Source organism: Bidens hawaiensis, unplaced genomic scaffold (genome assembly GCF_021521415.1).
Source record: "Bidens hawaiensis isolate Kalapana, Puna unplaced genomic scaffold, B.hawaiensis_p1.1 tig00029317_1, whole genome shotgun sequence".
Lineage (NCBI taxonomy): Eukaryota > Viridiplantae > Streptophyta > Magnoliopsida > Asterales > Asteraceae > Bidens > Bidens hawaiensis.
Window position 1 is genome coordinate 114741 of NW_027494844.1, and position 21512 is coordinate 136252.

A 21512-nucleotide genomic window follows, 5' to 3' on the forward strand; every position below is an offset into this window, starting at 1 on the left:
AAATAAAATATTAAAAAAATAAAATAACATGAGAAATTCAAAGATGTTAAAAGATCCGACTATAACATTAAAACTAATAGTAATACAAAACATGTTCAAATATCCAAATTTATCAATCTACAATAACCCAAAAGATTAAAACATGAAATTAAATATCAAACAAAAACTACAGGACATCTATACCTTCAAAAGTTAATAACCCTTTACCTAAACGTGGCTACAATCATGTGACGGATACACTGCTTCAATATCTTCTACAAGCTCTTCCTCCATCTCATTCTCGTCTTCATCTAGACACGTAACAAAAAGAAAGCTAAAATAACATTATATATAAAGTTAGTAGCAAAGATATTAAACTTATTACCTTCTAAACCAAACAACCAATCACGTGCGCAAAGTATAGCCTCTACATTTGATGATAGTAGTGAAGCTCGATACTTACTTAGTACTCGACCACCAATACTAAAAGATGATTATGAAGCAACATAGGGATGCTCAATATATCCCGAGCCATGAGAGACAATTGAGGATATCTCCCTTGATTCTCCTTCCAATATTGTAACACGTCAAGCTTTTCTTTTCTATCAAGTGAAGGCTCATCCAAATATATGACTAATTGTGATTTTTTAATCTCAACATTTCTATATTCGCTTTCAAAAGACACAAATCCATCCAGATCATCTGATGCATCGATACCAGTATTCGAACACTCGGCGGTTGAAGAACTTGCTTTTGAAAAAATAGAATACTCCTCATCATATAACTTATGCAAACCATTGAAAATAGCCTCCAATTTCTTTTTGCGTTCTTCATATGCCATGTTAAGTTTTCTAAAACAAAATTCAACAACTTTAAACTTGTATCGTGGATCTAGAACAGCCGCAAAAGACAATATCATGCTATAACTTTCCCAATACTTATCAAACTTTATTTTTATTTCTTTTGCCATGGCACTTATCACATTATCAACATTGTCGATCTCTTCTTCAATACACTTCTGAATTTTCCACACATTATGAAAATATAAGTTGGAAGTAGGATAAGAGCTAACGGAAAACAAAGTTGTGATATCAAAAAATGGCTTCAAAAATTTTGCGATTGTCTCCACCCTTGTCCATTCCCATCTGATGGATAAGTCTTGTAACTAGAATCAACTAGTGCTAACCGAGCATAAGCCTTACGGTAGGCCAATGCACTGTCGAGCATAAGATATGTAGAATTCCATTTAGTTACAATATCTTGACGCACATGCTTCCCGCATTGTAAAGAAAGATGGTGTATACATTCTGCAAACTTATACTTTCTAGCAGCACATTCTCTAACATATTTTACTGAGTCTCAAACCTTCTCAATGGCTCCTTCAATTACCTTCAGTCCCCCTTGAACAATAAGATTTAAAACGTGTGCACAACAACGCACATGAGTAAATTCTCCTCCACAAACTAAAGCATTATTCAAATGCAAGTGACTACTTAAACGATCTACTAAAACATCATTATTTTTAGCATTATCCAGCGTGATCGTAAAAACCTTTTTCTCAATACCCCATTCAGCTAAAAAATTAATCACGTACTCTGCTAAAAGTTTGCCACTATGTGGAGGTGGTATAACTCGAAAGTTTAACACGTGTTTTCTTATAACCCAATTCTCATCGATATAATGAGCCGTTAATGCCATATATCCATCTGTCGTGATAGAACTCCATAGATCAGCAGTCAAGCATATTCTACTAGTTACATTTTGTAACTTTTCTTTAAGATTTGTCTTCTCTCTATCATAAATCCTTAAAACATCCGCTTTCGCAGTGCTTCTTGTTATAGGAATCACATCTCCATGTAAAAATCTATGTAGTTCTCTTGTTGCCTCATGTTCCACATAGCTAAAAGGATAGTTATGTTTAATGATAGTATACGCTACTTTTTCCCTATACATTGCTTGATCTAACGGGGCACGTTTTCTTGGTGGGCCAGGTTCATCAATGTTGAAACACTTAGGTAAATGACGTCTCAAGTTACTTGTTCCCTTGTCAGCCTTATACACCTTTTCACAAGCCTTACATTTGCCCTTCCTAACCCCATCTTTTCCAACCGGTAATTTATCAAAATAATTCCAGACTACTGAATGATCCTTACTCGAGTTAAATGAACTAACTTCATCGTCAAACACAGTGTTACTCGACATAATTTTTGTCTCCTACAAACAAATAAATAAAATTATAGGATGGGACTTGTATAATTCAATTATAGGATTTAAAAAAACACCAACAGAATTATTGTGCTTGTTAAAATTTTAAGCTAATTCAATGCTTGAAAGTTAACTAAAATCAGTTAAATTATTTTTACCACAATAGCATGAGTTTGTACTTTTTAATAAACCACAGTGGCATTAAACATACAAATTCCTTACTTAATAATACTGTGTGCATAAACGTATTTTTGACTAATAATCCAATTGACTAATAAACCTTAACAATCATAAAATTAATAAGACCAAAGAAGTTTGAACTATAAATAGTTGAATACATTACCCAAAATCAAAGCAACACAAACTCAACCAAGGGTTCAGAAGCGACGGAGAGGTGCAACGGCGATGGAATAGTTTTAGTAGATCTACGGCGAGAATAAATAACTAGAGTTGATCGCCGACGATGAGCGGTGATGATGGACTACCAGCGGCGATGAGTGGTGACGATGGATGAGCAGCGGCGATAGCCGTTAGGGTTCTTAAAGAACGTCCGTGAATAATTGAATATGAAGACCCGTTCTATAAACACTTGATTTACAAATTATCCATCCTGACCCGTGATCTTTCTTTTTAGTATCCATTCTGATCCACGTGTTTTTTCTTTAACTTTTGAATTTATCCATCTTGACCCCCGTGAGAATTATACCATACCCAAAACAACCCATAACTTTTGAATTTGAAGTCCAAAATAACCCAAACTTATGTAGATGGGTCAGGATTGCCACCCTTAGAGATAATACGTAACAAAAGAGGTCCATTCACTAAACATTCTTAATAAGTGGACCATTACATATAACGATTAGGGTTCATTCGTTAAATAACCTTAATGAATGAACTATAATTAATAACGAACTGGCTCAATCGTTAAACATCCTAAAAAAATGAGCCTTACATAACGAATAAGACATAATTACTAAAATGTCCTTTAACATTATAATAATAATAATAAATTACAAACAATAATTACAAAGACTCGAGATGAGAAAGCCGTGGACTAACAAACCCTAATGGTTACACTTCGAACAATGGTGGAAAGCGGAGTAAGAGGGATGATGGCGTTGACAAGAGTTACACAAGGGATGAGTGCCGGAATACGGTTTTCGGTTTTGGAGTGCTTGGGATTGAGATTGAGGTTGGGATGGGTGAGTGACGGCATAGTTTTGGTAGTTGGGTTTGCTTTTCTTCTTTGGAGTGGTGGGATGAGTTGGAGTAGTTTATTGATTCAGGTTGCGGGTCAACTTTGGTGAGGGTTGATGGTTCGGGTGTACTTTTCTCATTGGATTTCTTGGAGCTTTTGATGGTGAGTGTACCGGCTTTAACGTGGTTTTCAAAAAGAGCACCGGCTAAGGTAATTGCATCATGGAGTGTTTGCGGTATACTACTCATCACCGAGTCTCGGATTTGCATGGGTAAACCACCAACATACTTGTCAATCGCCCGTTCGAGGGGAGTGACCAAGTGAGGAACCAAGAGACAAAGTTCATGAAAGCAGTCGGAGTAGGCGGAGTTGTCACCACTCTCTTGCTTAAGTTCCCAAAATACGGATTCGAGTTTTTGGAGTTCATGTTTTGGGAAAAATTTCTTCGTCATGGCTTCCTTGATCTTGGTCCATGAGTAGGCCATAGCTACTTCCGCCCCATTGGCGAACATTTCGCCATTCCACCAAGTGTGGGCGGTTCCCTCGAACATGCTTGAGGCGTACGTGGTTTTCTTGGGCTCAGGGCATTCACAAAGATTAAAAACGCTTTCCATCTTTTCGAACCATTGCAACAAGGTAGTGGCACGGTTCTTGCCATGAAACTGAGATAGATTGGCACCAAAGAAATTTTTCAAGGCGAAAGGTGAGGGGTTAGGTGTGGTTTGAGCAACGATGGGTTGGGTGGCCTGAATTTGAGTTATTAGTCCGAGAATCACATCGGCGATTTTTTAGCAACCATAGCGGCCATCCGACGACCGTGAGTTCGGCTTGCGAGTGTGGCGTCAAAGAGGAGGCATTCTAAAATAATAAAATATAAATGATATAAGTTTGGGGTAATTGATATAAGTATGAGGGAAATGAGTAAATGTAAGCTTTTAATGATTGTGAGTCCTAGAGTTATGAGGATGAGGATGTTAAACAAATTTTCTTTTGTTGGTAAATCAAGTAAATAAATAAAATGTTAAATAGTTTAAATCTTTGAAGTTTGAAATAATGTGTTAGAATTTAAAAGCGGGAAAACTTGCATGAACCACCATGACTAGTTGTCCCAACATTAAATCTTAAAAATTGTGGTAAAGTGGGGAGACGAACATATGCACGAAATCACCGTATTTTACATGTTTTGTCCCAAATATCGTAATAACATCAATATCAAGTAAACAATGACGTATTCGGGATGTTGAAAACATTAGTCCACGTACCACCGTGGCTCTTATGCTTCCAACAAAAATATAAGGAAGCAACCGGAACGCTTGCGTTCGACAACTTAAAGTTGTTGACATGTATAACATAGTTTGTTGGCCTAGAAGACGAACATTACATTTCAACCATCCCAGGTAAGTAAATCACCTTCGATTCTTGGAATCTTTTTGTCAAATGATCGTTTCATAGTGTTTCACCCCCTAATGTGGCTACAAACCCGTTATAGAGTCAAGCTTTAAGGAGATTATAAATAACGGGATACAAATTAAGTTTGTGATCCAATAAAAACATCATAAAAATCTACTTTTTGTGGTAAGGTAAGGATACCTTGGAATACTATGAGAGTGTGTGCATGTGTATATAATGGGGATTAAATCACATAAACAAGTAAATAAATATATAAGTGTAATGAACAACTAAGTAGGGTAACACGTATAAGGATCCAAAAGCAAAACCATACTAGGCCGTTACGTCTAACCGCCTATCCTATAGGCTTTGCCTGATACCAATTTGTCACACCCCGACCAAAGGAGGCGGAACATGCCGGGGTGCAACAGATTGCCCATGAACACAAGACACTATTAAAGTGCAAAAATTTAAACAACTCATTAATTTTATTCAATCACCAAAAGTACACATCTTGTTCATACAAATAACACAAAATATAAGAATTTAATTGTTCGTTCTTCTAATAACCTAAACGGTCTCAAATAAGATAGCATCTTCAAACTCCAATCAACCAATAATTAAACTTGTAACAATGGATAAAATAATATTTGTCAACCTGAATGTTGGTGAGAAATTTCATAGTTTTGAGTATATATAATATGAGGCGAAATCCACAAATGTATATGAGACTATAAATAAAAGCAACAATTGCAAAATATAAATCATAAGTAAATGAGGATCCTTTCTAATCGGTAACAACCAACGTACTAGGATAATGAGACCCTATTCTACTAGCACAAGGCTAAAGTAATTAGGGGTGCATATGATCATACTTATTGAGGCTCCACAGCAACATAAAAATAAACACTCGTGCACGTAAAGCATATGAAACATATAACACACAATAGAGCAAGTATTCTAAGTATCATACACCCTAGTGTTTGTGGTTTGAGTATAGAGTGTTATAAATCATTCTTGTTTTGAATAAGTAAGCATGTTACCCGCAAAGTATAAAAAGAAAACGGGGATGAAATGTACTCACTTGAAATAAGTAACTTGAAGGATAGTTTGAGATAAAACGGGGAAGGGTAAGTTCAACGGTCAAGACCTAGATTAAAAAGGGTCTTGAGTTAGTATATGGTTTTAAAAGCTTTAAAGTAAAATAATTTGACAAGTAAAATAAATAATTAAAGTTTGAGAGTTAAAGTGTAAATAACTAAGAATTAAAGTAATGGTTTTAGAAAAGTAAGTTTACTCGAAATCGGGTCTCGCTATTCTATTCATTAGTTTTACTTAACCTTTGTTAAGTAAATATTTGGGTAAGGTTGCAATATTGCAAAATCCTTTGTTAGATAGATACCAAAACGAGATCTTACGAGTGTTCGGATTTGTCGGTTCGAGTCTTGATAATTGGTCAAGCTCGAAGCAAAGATTCCAAAGTAATAAATGTTATGAGATAACTCAATTAAATCAAAAGAAACTTAACCAAGTGTGTAGTTCTATTAAGGAGAACCTCGACGTCCGTTAAGCGAGTGTTTGGTTTTGTCTGTCCAAACTTGTTATGAGATCAAGTTGGATCTGACATGCCAAGTATTTTGAGAAAATAATTAAAATTAGTTTATAATATAGTTTTAGAGAAAAATACAAGATTCAGTGGCCCAAAACATAACTAGTGCGTCTTAAGCGAGTGAACTCGGTTTAGTTCGTTCTTGGTTCTGTCCTTGACTCAGAATAAGACCGAGGATGCATACCCAATACCATAGAACTTATTAAAATGAACTTAGAATTTATAATATACAAATCTTACATGTAACATTATTATTAAATCATTTTAAATATAAAGCATCTTAACAAGAGTTCGGTCTTGGTTCGGTCCTTGACTCTGAATAAGACCGAGGGGGTTACCACATACCCAATACCATAGAGCTCATTAGAATAAACTTAGAAATGATAATACTCAAGTCTTACATGCAATATGTTAACAATAAAGTATTTAAAAAAAGTTCGGTTTTGGTTCGGCTCTTGACTCAGGATGAAACCGAGAATGTTGGCCACATACCTAATACCATATAACTCATCAAAATGATTTGGAAACTAAAGTAATTAGAAACTAAACAACATTAGTAAGCTTGCATAAATTAAAGCATAAATTAAAGTGTTTAAGAAGGACTATAATAGTCCTCCATGAAGCCTTTCCTATAAATACACCTAAACTGACATGGCCGGAGAAGGGAAAGTATTAGTTTGACCTTGAAGAGTCAAACTATTAAGAACTTGAAGAATGGAATACTTGGATCTTAGTTGAGAGAGTTTGGAGAAGAAAGAACAAACCAAAATGAGTGCATGGGACTTGTTATTATAGTGCAAAAAGTATAGTTTACTCATAAGGGTATACTTGCATTTCGTTGGTTAAAAATGATCAAACAATGCACAAAAAACAAGAGGTGTTTGACACAATTAGTCATTTAAGTTTGTTTTAAGTCGTTTTTAGCCATAAAGAGGTGTTTTAACGTACCGAAAAGGATGTTTTCTTGATCCGACATTTGTGTAACATAAACAAACATGAAACCCAACATTTTATTAATAACGAAGGACCTGAAAGACCAAAACGGGTCGGGTTTCCAATACAAAAGCAAATACAAGTTAAACCATAAATGACGAATGTCACACATATAAATATATATGTATATGTATATGTATATGTATATATATATATATAAATATATATGTGATGGTTCATGCGAGAAGTGATATTAGAGTAAGAAGCGCGAGAAGTGAATCTCAACCATTGAATACACATATCAATGGTTAAAGATACAAGATGGCATTTTTGTAAATGGTTTGAATATTTGATTAGAATGTTTAATGATAAGAAGGCCAAAGTCGTCAATAAGGTGTAGGGTTTCAACAAGTAACGTCGGACTCCCTTCTTTCACTCCTAACACTGCTCTCCATAACTCTTACTCTTAGCGTGAAATTAGACATTGCATATGAGATTGATTCATCAAGATGATGAATTTAAACCAGATTGATTGTGTTTGCTTTTTTATAATAAGCAATCGTCCGTTCGTTGCTGGTGATTGGTATAGTTTTGATGCATAATTGGGTTTGCAACAGTGGCCGAACCTAGAAATGAAATCAAGGTATGTAGAAAATTCGTGGTGTTTTTTCTTTCTTTGAATCATAGCATAGCTGGGGTTTTTTTTAATTGCTACAATGATCTGAGTTTCATTTCCAAAATTGAATAATCTAATCATTAATTTGTTGATTTGGATACAAATAAAACTCCTTATTTACGACAGATGGTATGATCAATTGATGTGTAGGTATGCCTGATTCATGTGTAGGCATGTTCGATTATTATTTAGGTATGCTTGATTCATGTGTAGGTATTATTGTCACACCCGACTAGGTAGTTGTGGAAGCGTAATACGGGAATGTAACAGATAACACTGGTATCAACCACATTATTTATAAAGAAATTCAACAAACTAATTTACATCATATTACATTGGTAGGTACTAAGTTTACAAACTAGATGAAAACACATAACCAGTTCTCGGTTCCTTATTCATTAGTACGTATTTGCATCTATTAACAGCTATTCAACTATCCTTCAAACACCAAGCACGTAAGTAAATCATTCCAACTTCGGCTTACCTGAAAAGCATGTTAAAACGGGTCAACTACGTCTAGTTGGTGAGTTTCAAGTTTCACGAGTACGAACAAAATCAGTATACAAGTTCGTAAATTTCACAGTACGTATGTATATAAGTATGTGTATGATGTATTATACTAAGCCACAAGTGAAACCGAAACGAGCTAAAACACATGGTCACCCCTGTCCATGCACTTTCGTTGACATTTAACAGCCACTTTGCCCCAAGTATGTACTATGTCTAACACCACATAGCAGAATGTAACAAGTTTAATGACAATGTGCAACTAGGTTAACATGTTCCGGCATACCCCTCCGGCCCTGTCAGTTGGGTTTGTCAAACCGATAGTACTATCCACACGTCACCGGCACGAAGTTAATCACTTGTGTTTGTGGGGACTTTCAAGTGTTAGTACTTAGATAATTCACATCATCACATGTTTTCAAGTATATAAGTATATGTAAAAATGCTTTCCACCCCAAAAGTTCGTAAAACAGTTTAGAAAGTGGGTTCGTGAAACTCACCTTTGCGTAGTTCAAGCTGGTAATACGTATCAGTAAGTAATGTGTCTCGATTATAGCTTGAATCCTATAACCGGTATCGTACTGTTAATACTAGTACAGTGTTTAAGCTAAATCGGGTTGTATAACTAGTATGGGTATAACTGTTAGGCCCAGAACATGACCATAGTCTTAGATTGTGACGTTGTATACTATGTAATGCTGAAAACCATATTTGGCTCAGTTTCACCGTTTTCCGAGCATAGCCAAGTTGATCGTTTATGCGTTTCGGGATCAGGTAAGATCACATAAACTTAAGTAAACATATTGATTTTATAAATGATTTGATTTATGCAAGAATTTTGAAGTTTCGGTATCTGGATTGATCGCAGGGTTTGTTTCCGTTTCCACGCGGGTTTGATTATACAAAACGCGTACAATCCACCCGAATTGTCCGGAATTATCGTGAAAAGTTCGTTTTTATCAAATTCATCCAAAAATACGATATTCGACCACTTTTGACATTTTGACATACCAGTCAGTCCGTTAAACATAAAACTGCCGGTTTCGTTAAAACAATTATAGTTTAAATCTTTAATTAATCATAACTAATTATATACTTGGTCTTAATATCAATATGGGTTCTTTAATTTATGAAAGAATTTTGAAGTTTCGGTATCTGGATTGATCGCAGGGTTTGTTTCCGTTTCCACACGGTTTTGATTTACAAAACGCGTACTGTAGGTTCCCAGCTGGATCTACACGAGATATCTCGTTCTACGTAGGTGCGGAATCCCTACGTAAGACGTTACGAGTGTAGAAGACGATACGAGTTAACACAATCGAACACACATTACAATAAACAAAGACTCGTTATATTGCAACCGGAAACACGTGATACAATGATCACTGAATACAGAACTCGTAAACACGTAAACTAAACTTGTTTTCTTCGTTACTAAACAGCCGTAACCTAATGAATATATATCACGACAACTTCGCCTGGCATGTTCAGGCGAAGTTGTCACTAACTTCGCTTATCTAACAAGTTCGCCTATTTCAGCGTACTTGTTAGCTAACTTCGCTTACATACAAACACAATTCCAAATGACTCGATTACAGACACTATATACTGAACTACTGACATCATGCACCAACAGACTCCCCCTTAGCAGTAGCTTCAATCTTTATCTTCAAACACGTGTCTTGTAATCTTCAAAAATCTTGAATCTTCATCTTTAAGCATGAACTCCTTCACGTACACAAACTGATACAATTCTTTGATATTTCTTCGCTTCGTCTTTCCAAGTAGGAATATAAAATATCTTCTTCTCATTCAGCACCTGCAGATCAGCTTGCGACAAGTTCACTAGATGCATCGGATCATAGACTCTCAGCAGCTCTTGTTCATCTTCGTCTTCCATTACTGCTTCAGCTGTCTCACAATCTACATACCACCACTTCAGGTCTTTGAGCACATCCTTGGGCATTTGTTTCATCGGCACTTCTTTCAAACACCGGATCGGCTTATACTTCATAATCATCCAAGGCTTGCCATCTGCTCTCAACCCTCTATCTTTATCTTCGATAAGTTTTCCCTTTTGTGGTTTCAACAGCTCGAACTTCTTTTCCTTTATACTCTCCTTCCATACAATCTTCCCGATGACTCTAGCCATATTATCATCACTTCGATTTATCAATCCCAATCTGGCTAAGTCTTTCACTTCACATTCAGGCAATGTATTCAATGATCTCAGCAGCCTTTTGAAGTACTGAACACCATCATATCTCTTAATCACAAAGAGCCTCAACTGCTCATCATATATCCAGCATATAATCCCCTTTCTCGCTTCAGCATAGCCTCTAATGTTGTAACTCTTCTTAAACATTGTAGGGACCGCCGGTTTCTTCGTTTTTACAAACCATTGAGCATAGCCTTCTTTCCATCTAGGCTGCTCTTCCCATTCCATCTCATCATTTCCAATCTCTTTACCCATATCTGGCTTATCAACTTCTGGTATCTCATGCTCCACATTCTCCTCTACAATCGGAGTCCGAATTATGGCATAGGAGAATGGGGCATATTCATCTTCGGAAAATGAACTACATTGTCAAGAATGGGCTTGTGCTGGGTGTTCCTTTGAAGAATTTCAACTTTGAAGACCAATGTTTATCGTGCAAAAAGGGAAAGCAACACAAGAAATCCCATCACACCAAGAAGGTTAATTCAATAGTCAGTACCCTAGACTTACTTCACATGGATCTCTTTGGTCTCGTGAATGCAAAAAGCCTAGGTGGAACATCTTACTGCTTGGTGATCACTCATGATTTCTCTCGATACTCTTGGGTATATTTCCTGAAGTCAAAGGATGAAACTGTTCAGATGGTAATAAATTTGATTACCAAAGTTGAGAACATTATGGGAAAAAGAGTTAAATACATCAGGAGTGACAATGGGACTGAGTTCAAGAACTATCAGATGGAGCTCTTCTGCTTACAGAAAGGAATCGAACACCAGTACAGCGCTCCGTATACTCCGCAACAAAATGGAGTGGCTGAGAGGAAGAACAGAACGTTAATTGAAGGAGCCAGAACCATGCTGGCTGATTCGAAACTTCCTGTGGTGTTCTGGGCTGAAGCTGTTGCAACAGCCTGTTATATCCTTAATCGAGTGTTAACCGTTAAAATATTAAATAAAACATGTTATGAACTTATGCATGGGAGAAAGCCTAACTTGAGTGGTCTTGAACCATTCGGGTCCCTGTGTTCGATATTAAAGACAAATTCTAAATTTGGTGAAGTAGCCGACGAAGGAATTTTAGTCGGATACGTTGTTGGGACTCCCAACAGACGAGTCTTTAATACATCGACCAGCAAGGTTGAGGTGGTGTGTAACACTGATATCACAAGTTACAAATCACCAAAACCAAGCACGGGACCCGCTGGGGTTTTCGACTATGATAGACTTTTCAAATCTTTTAACATACCTTACTTGGATTGTGCAGAAGTAGATGAAAGAATTGCTTCGAAGATGATTTATGATGAGGAAGACAATTATGTGCAACGACCGAAGTATGATGAATGTCAGCCTTCCTCGTCAAATGCTGTCGACACCCCTGCTGCCTCTACAGAAGAGGAATTCTTCAATCCGTTTCACTCTCAACAACAATCACCCACTGATGAGCTATCTTCGAATCTGGAAGACAATCTGCAAGTCAGTGCGGTTCCGACTACGAGAGTTCACAAAAATCACCCATTGGAGAATGTGATAGGTGATCTGTCCGACGGTGTACAAACAAGACAAAACTTGAATGAGCAAACCTGTGTTTATACAAGCATTAAAGATTCAGGCATAATCAACGAATGCTTGTACACCTGCTTCATCAGCCAGATTGATCCAAAGAACTATCAAATGGCTCTCAAGGACAACTCGTGGGTCGAAGCCATGCAAGAAGAATTAGCCCAGTTTAAGAAGATGGAGGTAGGGAACTTGGTTGCAAAACCAATGAATGTGCATGCGATTGGCACAAAATGGGTCTTCAAATGCAAGAGAGATGAGAAAGGGATTATTATCAGGAACAAGGCGAGGCTGGTTGTAAAAGGTTTTAATCAGCAAGAGGGGATTGATTACAATGAGGTGTTTGCTCCTGTGGCGAGATTGGAAGCCATCCGATTGTTTTTGGCATTTGCTGCACATAAGGAGATGAAGGTATTTCACTTAGACGTGAAGAGTGCGTTCCTTAACGGCAAAGTCGATGAGGTTGTGTACGTTGAGCAACCTTCGGGTTTTCCTGACCCAGACTTTCCTGATCACGTATACAAGCTAAGTAAAGCACTGTATGGACTACATCATGCCCCTCGTGCCTGGTACTCAACACTATCCGACTACTTGCTTGAGAATGAGTTTGAAAGAGGAAAGATTGATAGCACATTGTTCTTCGAGAGAAAAGGGAGCGACTTTCTACTGGTGCAAGTCTACGTGGACGACATCATCTTTGCTGCATCAAAAGTCGCCATGTGTCAAGAGTTTGAGGCCGTCATGAAGAAGAGATTTGAAATGAGTGCTATGGGTGAACTAACTTTCTTTTTAGGACTGCAGGTTGATCAGAAGAAAGATGGGATGTTCATTCATCAGACTAAGTATGTCCATGATGTTCTCAAACGCTTCAAGATGGAGGACAGCACTCCATTTGATACTCCAGTATGCGTCAACAATAAATTGGGTGCTGATTCAGACAACGATGCAGACATGGACCCAACCCAATATCGGGCAATAATAGGTTCTTTAATGTACTTAACTGCTTCTAGACCTGATATTATGTTTGCAGTTTGTCTTTGTGCACGCTTTCAGGCAAACCCAAAGGAATCTCACTTGAAGGGTGCGAAGAGGATATTGCGCTATCTCAAAGGCAAACCTAAGCTGGGGTTGTGGTACACGAGAGGAGGAGACTTGGAGTTGGTCGCCTACACAGATTCTGATTATGGAGGGTGCAATCAGAGTCGGAAGTCAACAAAAGGTGGATGTCAGTTTCTTGGAGGCAGATTAGTGTCATGGCAATGCAAGAAGCAGACCTCAGTCGCCATTTCAACCTGTGAAGCAGAATACATGGCAGCATCCAACTGCTGCTCCCAGGTTCTTTGGATTTAACAACAGTTGCGCGATTATGGTCTGAATTTCACTCATACTCCTATTTGCATTGATAATACTGCTGCTATCTCAGTAACTAACAATCCCGTAAAGCATAGCAAAACTAAACATATTGACATCCGTCATCATTTTATACGGGATTGTGCTGAGAAGAAACTGATTGTGCTCGAAAAGGTTGATACGTTAGATAATTTCGCTGACTTGTTCACTAAAGCGTTTGACAAAAATCGTTTTCAAAACCTTGTTGAGCTGAATGGGATGATCAATCCCGAGTAACCGTGTTTTGTGACTTTGCTTAAAAAAAACGTCATTATCGCTTAGAATTTTGTCGGTTGCCTCAGTTTGAAGGACATATCTTCGGATATGTTTGGTCCTCATTTCTACTTGTAGAATATGAGGATAGCCATTAACCATATGACTGAAAGTGACCGGGGCGGTTTATGATGTGTTTTTATTCTTTCGCTGAAAATTAGTCGATCATACTTAGTTAGAAGGACACATACTTGTATGTGGTCGGTCCAGCTGATCCATTGGATCTTCAGGATAGCCGTTTACCTGAAAACTTCAATTTGATCGGGGCGATTGAAGTTAAAATTTTCTTTGCGGGAGATGAAATTATTTTTCAAGTCTACTACTTCGTAAGAAGTTCCTTTACTATGTTTAACAAAAAATTGATCCAACCTTGGAAAGTGATACATATACTGATTCTGTGTGCTTAACTAGTTAAGTTATTAGGCCTAAAAGACTTTAGAACAGTCATTGTATGTCATGGTAGCTTTTTATGGTGCGTAAAAGTACAAGTGATACTAACTAAATCTACTCGATTTTATGTGGAAACTCCTTATGAGTTGTGCATGTCTCCATATATATCTTTCCGAATGATAGGCAGAAAAGCGATTACCCAGTCATACACGAGCCCGTAAGTGTTCTGATTCCCGTGAAGATAGCGTGTCAAGATACTGCAGTGATCCAGATTCGGGACTTGCAGTAGTTTATCTGAAGTTTGTGTAAATGCTTATTAAAAAAAAATAATAAAAATAAAAATAAAAAAAATAAAAATAAAAAAAAATGTGTGAGTTATTGAGTTCATAATGTTAAGACTTATCAATCAAGATGTTAGAAAGAGAACGGGAAGAAGAGTCTGAAGATCGAAGAGTAATTATTATTTAATCAGACACTACGGGTCGAGGTCAACTCGGGGTGACTAGGGGAAAGCCAAATACGCTTTGAGGATAGATAGGAGGCATCATAATCTCTGAGTTGTTGCCCACTTAAGTTTTGAGCTTAATTGAACCTAACCCGTATCACAGAAACGATGAAAACCATTCTAAGTCATTTACCTGCTTACAACCTGTTTCTTTATGTCATAATACAGCTGAACACGAATCTGTGTGACAGTCACGTAGTTAGTATGATTCCTGTTCGGATCTTTTCTAAAACATGGTAGTCCCTATCGAGACTGAAATTTGATCCCGTGTACTTTATAGTTAAAATTGTTTTTTCTACTTATGTAGTTGTATGATTTTATACCTGGTTACTTGGTCTTGATCGTATCATTTAACGCTTTGAAGGTTGTTTTAAAACTTAATTGCAAATTGTTCAAATTATGGGGTTGGTTTTGAAATATTTTAATATCAGCGAAGTTGTGCATAACTTCGCCTGCAATAGGCGAAGTTATCCATAACTTCGCCTGAATAAATCTGACCCTATATAAAGAAGAGTAAAGGTCAAACTGTTCATTAATTTCAAAAACCCAGCGAACTTATCCTACGTAACCCTAAGCGAACTTAACCATCGATCATTCTGTGTTCATTCTTTCTCGTTTTCAACTCCGATTAAAGGTGTGTATTGTCGATTCATCGATTATTCGTTGACAATTGATGTTTTTCAGAGGTCGTATCGACCCGATTAACAACCTCGTTTTTCCGAAACCTTAACACCCGACTTTCAAACTTACTTTCACGTGATCGTAAACACATTAATCGTCCAGATCGTCTCTACAACATGTGCTTAACTGACCACAATCTCCAAATTGACCCGATTCACGTCGATTGAAAACCTTAACTGATGCCGTTTCGTATTCGGCGAAGTTACAGTTTAGGCGAAGTTATCCGTAACTTCGCCTGATAATTAATTTTGAAAAGTTTATGAGGCGATGTTGTGGTTAGGCGAAGTTATCATTAACTTCGCCTGGACCTTTTTACTTAACAGTTAACAGACGAAGTTCAAGTTGAGGCGAAGTTGTTCCCAACTTCGCCCCACCTCTAACTTCGCCTATACAGAATAAATCACAACTTCGCTCATGGTAACAGGCGAACTTGTGATTTGCTTTGACGTTTATCTAACTTAGTCTGTTTGATGCAGATATGGCTGCTGTAGGTGGTGCAGGCGGTGATGACGGTGGTGATAACCAAAGACAGTTCTTCCCGGGTCATAACATGTACATAACATTAGACCCGGAGGCGAGCGGAGTTGATGATTTCCGCGAAATCATCACATTCTTACTACGCTCGCGTATATTCCACGCGATTACGACAACACTGCCAATATCCTTGCCAAACATTGAGGATTTTTGGCAGACTGTGGAATATGACTGTAGGGTCGAGCCCTTGGTGATGCGAGCAACAGTCAACAATCACATTGTTCAGTTCTCATCTGAACAGATCCGGGCGGCTTTACGATTTGGAGATGAGACGAGGGATGACCCGACAGATTTTGTGGCTCCTTTCCGTGATAGAGCGTTTCTGAGGATGGGATACTCTGGTCCCTTGGGAGATACTCAGAGAAGGAAGGGGTTTTTACTTGACCAGTGGCGCTTTCTCATGCATGTCATGATTGTATGCATGTCAGGGAGAAAGGCGGGCACTGATGGCATGGGCGCGACCATGCAGTCGGCGATGACTGCTCTGACTTATAATAAGCGTTACAGCTTTAGTCAGATGGTCTTCTACGAGATTGATCGACAAAGAAGAGCGGTGGCGCGTGAGAGATTTATCATGTACCCAAGATTCCTCCAAATGATCTTGAATCATGTTGCTCCAACGCTACCTCAGCGCCGCCCGATCAGATACGTTGAAAGTGTGAGCAAAAGGATCTTCGCCCAATGCAGATCTTCCAGTGCGAGGAGCAAACCTGAGCTCCGTCCTCGGCATACTCTACTATTTGGGTACTTGATCAACCCGGAGTATGTGCCTGCTCATAGGGACGAGTTTCGGGACCCGGCACCACAACAGGCAGGAGCACCTCAAGCTATACCTGCTGCTCCTGTTGTGTCACCGGAGGAGAACGTAGACCTTGATGCTGCATTTGGTGGTCAAGGCTTCTTTGATATGGATCGGATGGATCCAGAGGAAAATGTACAAGTCTCGATTGCACAAGTTTCGAGTGTGAATGTCACTAGGGCAGCTACAATGGTGGCTGACTCTGATTCAGAAGATGATGTGGCTGTAGCGAGACGAATTCTAGTTAATCAAGAACGGGTTCAAGGGAAAAGAAAGAGAACTGATGATGACAGCGAGTCAGACTATGAAGAAGAGGTACATCAGTTGATTCGGAGATCAAGAAGGGAACGGGTAGGTGCAGGATCGGGAGCTGGTGAGAGCTCGAGGTTGGTACGTTTCACCCCACCCGCACTGTCCGGTATGACAATGGTCCCTTCATCATTACAGGTTACAAGGCCAAGCGCCACGGACGTTCCCGTGGTGGCTACCTCATCTACATTTGGCCTCCCACCCACTTCATTCCAACTATTGGCTCCGGAGATTGTATCGTTGCCACCTCCAACTCTTACTCCAACGGAGGTCGTGGCACGATTTATTGAGTCGACGGTTGTGGCCACTGCAGGGTTATCGGTGACGATACCACCTGCGGTTAAGTCTATGTATACTTCTGAGGTCCCGGTTACATCGGAAATCCCTCCTCAGTACACTCAAGATATATCACATCTGAGGTTTGATTTCGATGCAACCTTATCAGACTCTGAACGAATAGCAGCACTTGAACGGGTCGTGGCAGAACAGTCAAGGATTAATCTTATCCAGACCCAGGCTATTCAACGCCTAGTTGCTGAGAATCAGATGCAGTCGTCCCTGCTGGTAGAACATGGTAAAATCATCGATGCTTTGAAGGAGTTCTTGGTATCTCAGGGGGAGATGAGCTGTAAAGGCGATGAGTTGAGGACGAAGAAGCGCAATGATAGAGACGATGATCCCGATGCATCGAAAGGTGCATGTGGAGAGTTGCCAAGAACTGAACAAGCTCTTGGGACTTCCACAACTCAGGGGGAGTCGACAAGTGCAGCTGGTGGTAATGATGTGGTGGTAGTGGACGTTGAGGAGATGGATGATGAGTATATAGGTGATGATGATGTATTACCGGTTGAAGAAATAGAGAAGATTGGAGAAGAGATTGTTATTGATAATGAGATAGAAGAGGGAGAGATAGTAGAGGAGAATGTGGAGCATGAGATACCAGAAGTTGATAAGCCAGATATGGGTAAAGAGATTGGAAATGATGAGACGGAATGGGAAGAGCAGCCTAGATGGAAAGAAGGCTATGCTCAATGGTTTGTAAAAACGAAGAAACCGGCGGTCCCTACAATGTTTAAGAAGAGTTACAACATTAGAGGCTATGCTGAAGCGAGAAAGGGGATTATATGTTGGATATATGATGAGCAGTTGAGGCTCTTTGTGATTCAGTTGCTTTCGACAGAAGGCACGATTCTTCTGTTGCCATTTCAGTCGACCTCATGTCCATAATATACGTATTCTTTTCTCTTGGAGCCTTCATAACAATCCAATCCTCTGGTATCTTGAAACCAGGATATAGCACTATCGCTTCATTCTTGGTAAAGTGCACGGTGTAGTCTTTGTCACAAATCTGCGAAACACTCAGCAGATTGTGCTTCAGTTCTTCAACAAAATTTACTTTCTCTAACGTCATCTTTCCGTTAGTCACCGTCCCAATTCCTGTGATCCTTCCACCACTCTCTCCAGCGAAACTCACTCTTCCTCCTTGAACAGGTTTCCATTCGTGTAACAAACTCTTGTTACCCGTCATGTGCCGGGAACAGCCGCTATCCACAACCCATAGATTGTTTGCAGCCCTGTTCAACTGTTCCTGCACGATTAAAGTAGATGATTAAAATCTGGGGACCCAGGACCTATTGGTCCTGGGTCGATACATCCCGTACTTTGGCTATCCAAAGTTAGTATCAGAATAATTTCTGTAAGTCCTAAAAGGATACCTTCTTGGAGATTGACTATGAGGCCATCCAAACCTTCTAGAATTAAATGAATTATTTCTCATGATTTGGTTGTTAACGGGGAAAAACTGAGGTTGATTTCTTTGAAAACCTGGATTAGTCCAATTTCTGAACTTTGAAGAGTTTTCATTTTTACCATTATAGTGATTAGTTCTATTCTCAGTTTTTGAAGGTCTCATACCTCTGAATCTCTGCTTCAGAGGGCAATCAACAATTAGGTGTCCTAATTGATTACATCTGAAACAACTCTTGTGTTCAACTTTCTTTTCAATAGTTATTTTAGATGATGAGGCTGCATTACTGCCCGTTTGTCTCACATATGGTGGGACATACGGGTTTAGTGGAGATTTCTTTTCAGTTGTTTTATGTTTCTCTCCACTTTTTGGTAACACTGCCTTTTCTTTTGTCTCACTCGACTCGGATGACTTATCGAGTTTGATGAGACAGGACTAGGAACAGAAATCTTCACATTAGACACAGGCTTACTCGTTTCGCCTTTACTAACTTCTGGATCTTTAATAGTTACCTTAACCGGAACTGTCTGACTATAATCAACATCAACAGATTTCTGATTACTAGGATCATAAGTGTAATTATGATTGTAAGGTGGTGGAACTTCATGATAACCAATTCCTCCCCTTTTAACTGGGGAACTTTGATCACTAACGAGGTGATCAAGTATAGCGGAGGAATTTCTAAATTTCTCAAGTTTCCTGTTAAGTTCCACCACTTTTACCTGGTGATCAACTATCTGTTTATCCCTTTCAGCTATTAGTTTGGTTTTTTCTTCTAACACTTCATAGCTCAGATTAATTACTTGAATTTTTTCAGCTAGATTTACTTTAAGACTTCTAATATCTTTCTCACTAGCTTTATTTTTACCTTGTAACTATTTTCTCTAGCTTTAGTGAAATGATGATCTTCTTTTAAGGTTTTAAATTGAGCATCCAAACTAACATACTGATCAGTTATAGTTGTCAATTGTTCAGACAGATTTTCACACTTAGTACAAGGGAGTTTGGTACTTACCTCAGAGAGCTGGTCTTTCACATCTGCCATGTAAGCTTCATTTTGAGCTTCTGCCATGTAAGCTTCACTTTCGCCAGTCACTTTCTCAGTATCTGCAGTTTCGATGTTCGCCAAATTGGCCTGTTCGAACACTTCTTCAACATGTAGATTCCAGTTATACTCCCCGTCTTGTCTGGAAATCATGGCTCTATTCTCATTACCACCCCCACTCTGTTGTGTAGACCTGTTTTGACTACGTTCTACATGTTCATTTGTGCACTCCTTCGCAAAATGGCCATTCTGTTGACAGTTGTAACACCTGACCTTCGACTTATTGAACCCTGGTCTTTCACCAACAAACTTCCTACCTGTCTTCTTCATAAACCTCTTAACCCTTCTCACAATCATCGCCATCTGCTACTGCAGATCCATTTCTTCCATATCATCAGCATCGATCTGATCATAGTCTTCATCCAATGTTGCAGGATCAACAATCTTACCCTGAATGTAATTTTCATACGAAGCAATGAAAGATGCATAGAGAGCAAACTGCTGTTCAGCAGATTTAACACTCATTGGCATCTTTGAGTAGTTGTTGTTCGAAACACTTGGGGAAAAACTACTCTTGGTTGCTTGAGGTTTAGAAGCATTTGATCCTCCAGCTACAAAGCACACATCACCATTCATGTTGAGAGATACATGACCTTCATGTGTTGAGTTAGCGCCCGACTCTCCCTTTGAGTAGTAAGCAGACGAATCAGACTTCGAACTTGAACTTGAGTTTACTTTTGCACCATACATTCCTGGATCCTGAATCTGATCAGTTGGTGTCTCTTTTCGAACCATGTTTAGTTCAAAAGTTCGTAGCTTGTTAACTGCTGTTTCCAGGTCATAGTCGGCAAAGTTTTTGTCTTCTCTCATCAACACAGTGTACATCTCCCATTTCGGTGGGAGAGCATCAAGAAGCTTTTCAACGATCTCATCTTCTTTGTAAGTAATGGAATAGTTGCTGAGTTCGGTCATCAGATGATAATATCTAGTGATGATATCATCAAGTGATTCATTCTTCAAGTACTTGAATACCGAGAATTGGGTTTTAAGTAGTTTAATCTTTGATGCACGAATCCCCACATTACCCTCAAAACGGTTTTCAAGTGCTTCCCAAAGCTCTCTAGCAATTTTATACTTTCTGAAGGTGTGTAGAATCTCTTGTGGAAGAGCCATTGTTATCGCTGCATGAGCTTTGTTTTCAGCCTCATACATTTTCTTTTCTTCTTCTTCCATCTCTTTGTATTTCTTTATCTGATCACGACCCTCATACTCAGTAGTTGGTGGAATGTATCCATCTTGTATGCACACCCACATTTTAGCATCTTGGTACTTGACGTATTGCTCAAACCGATCTTTCCACGCTACAAAATCAGTTCCTTTAAGCATCTTCGGTGCCTTTGTAGCTGAACCCGCTTCCACTTCCATCTTCACCAGTTCCGTAATGTTTATTGAAGACATCTTTCACAAAACACAAAGAAATCCGAAAAATAAAAATTTTATTTTTAACAGTACTGTAGGCGAAGTTGTGGATAACTTCGCTTAAGTCTGAACTTCGCTGATTCTGAACTTC

At 38.7% G+C, this 21512-nt stretch overlaps 1 pseudogene across 1 annotated transcript; it reads right to left on the bottom strand.

Moving 5' to 3' along the window:
- Positions 1 to 207: 207 nt before the first annotated feature.
- On the bottom strand, positions 208 to 2237 carry LOC143578677 (zinc finger BED domain-containing protein RICESLEEPER 2-like; annotated as a pseudogene). The gene is made up of 2 exons (XR_013143316.1): positions 365 to 2237; positions 208 to 290 (listed from the first exon to the last, which is right to left on the bottom strand). The product of XR_013143316.1 is annotated as a zinc finger BED domain-containing protein RICESLEEPER 2-like (transcript).
- Between the last annotated feature and the right edge of the window lie 19275 nt (positions 2238 to 21512).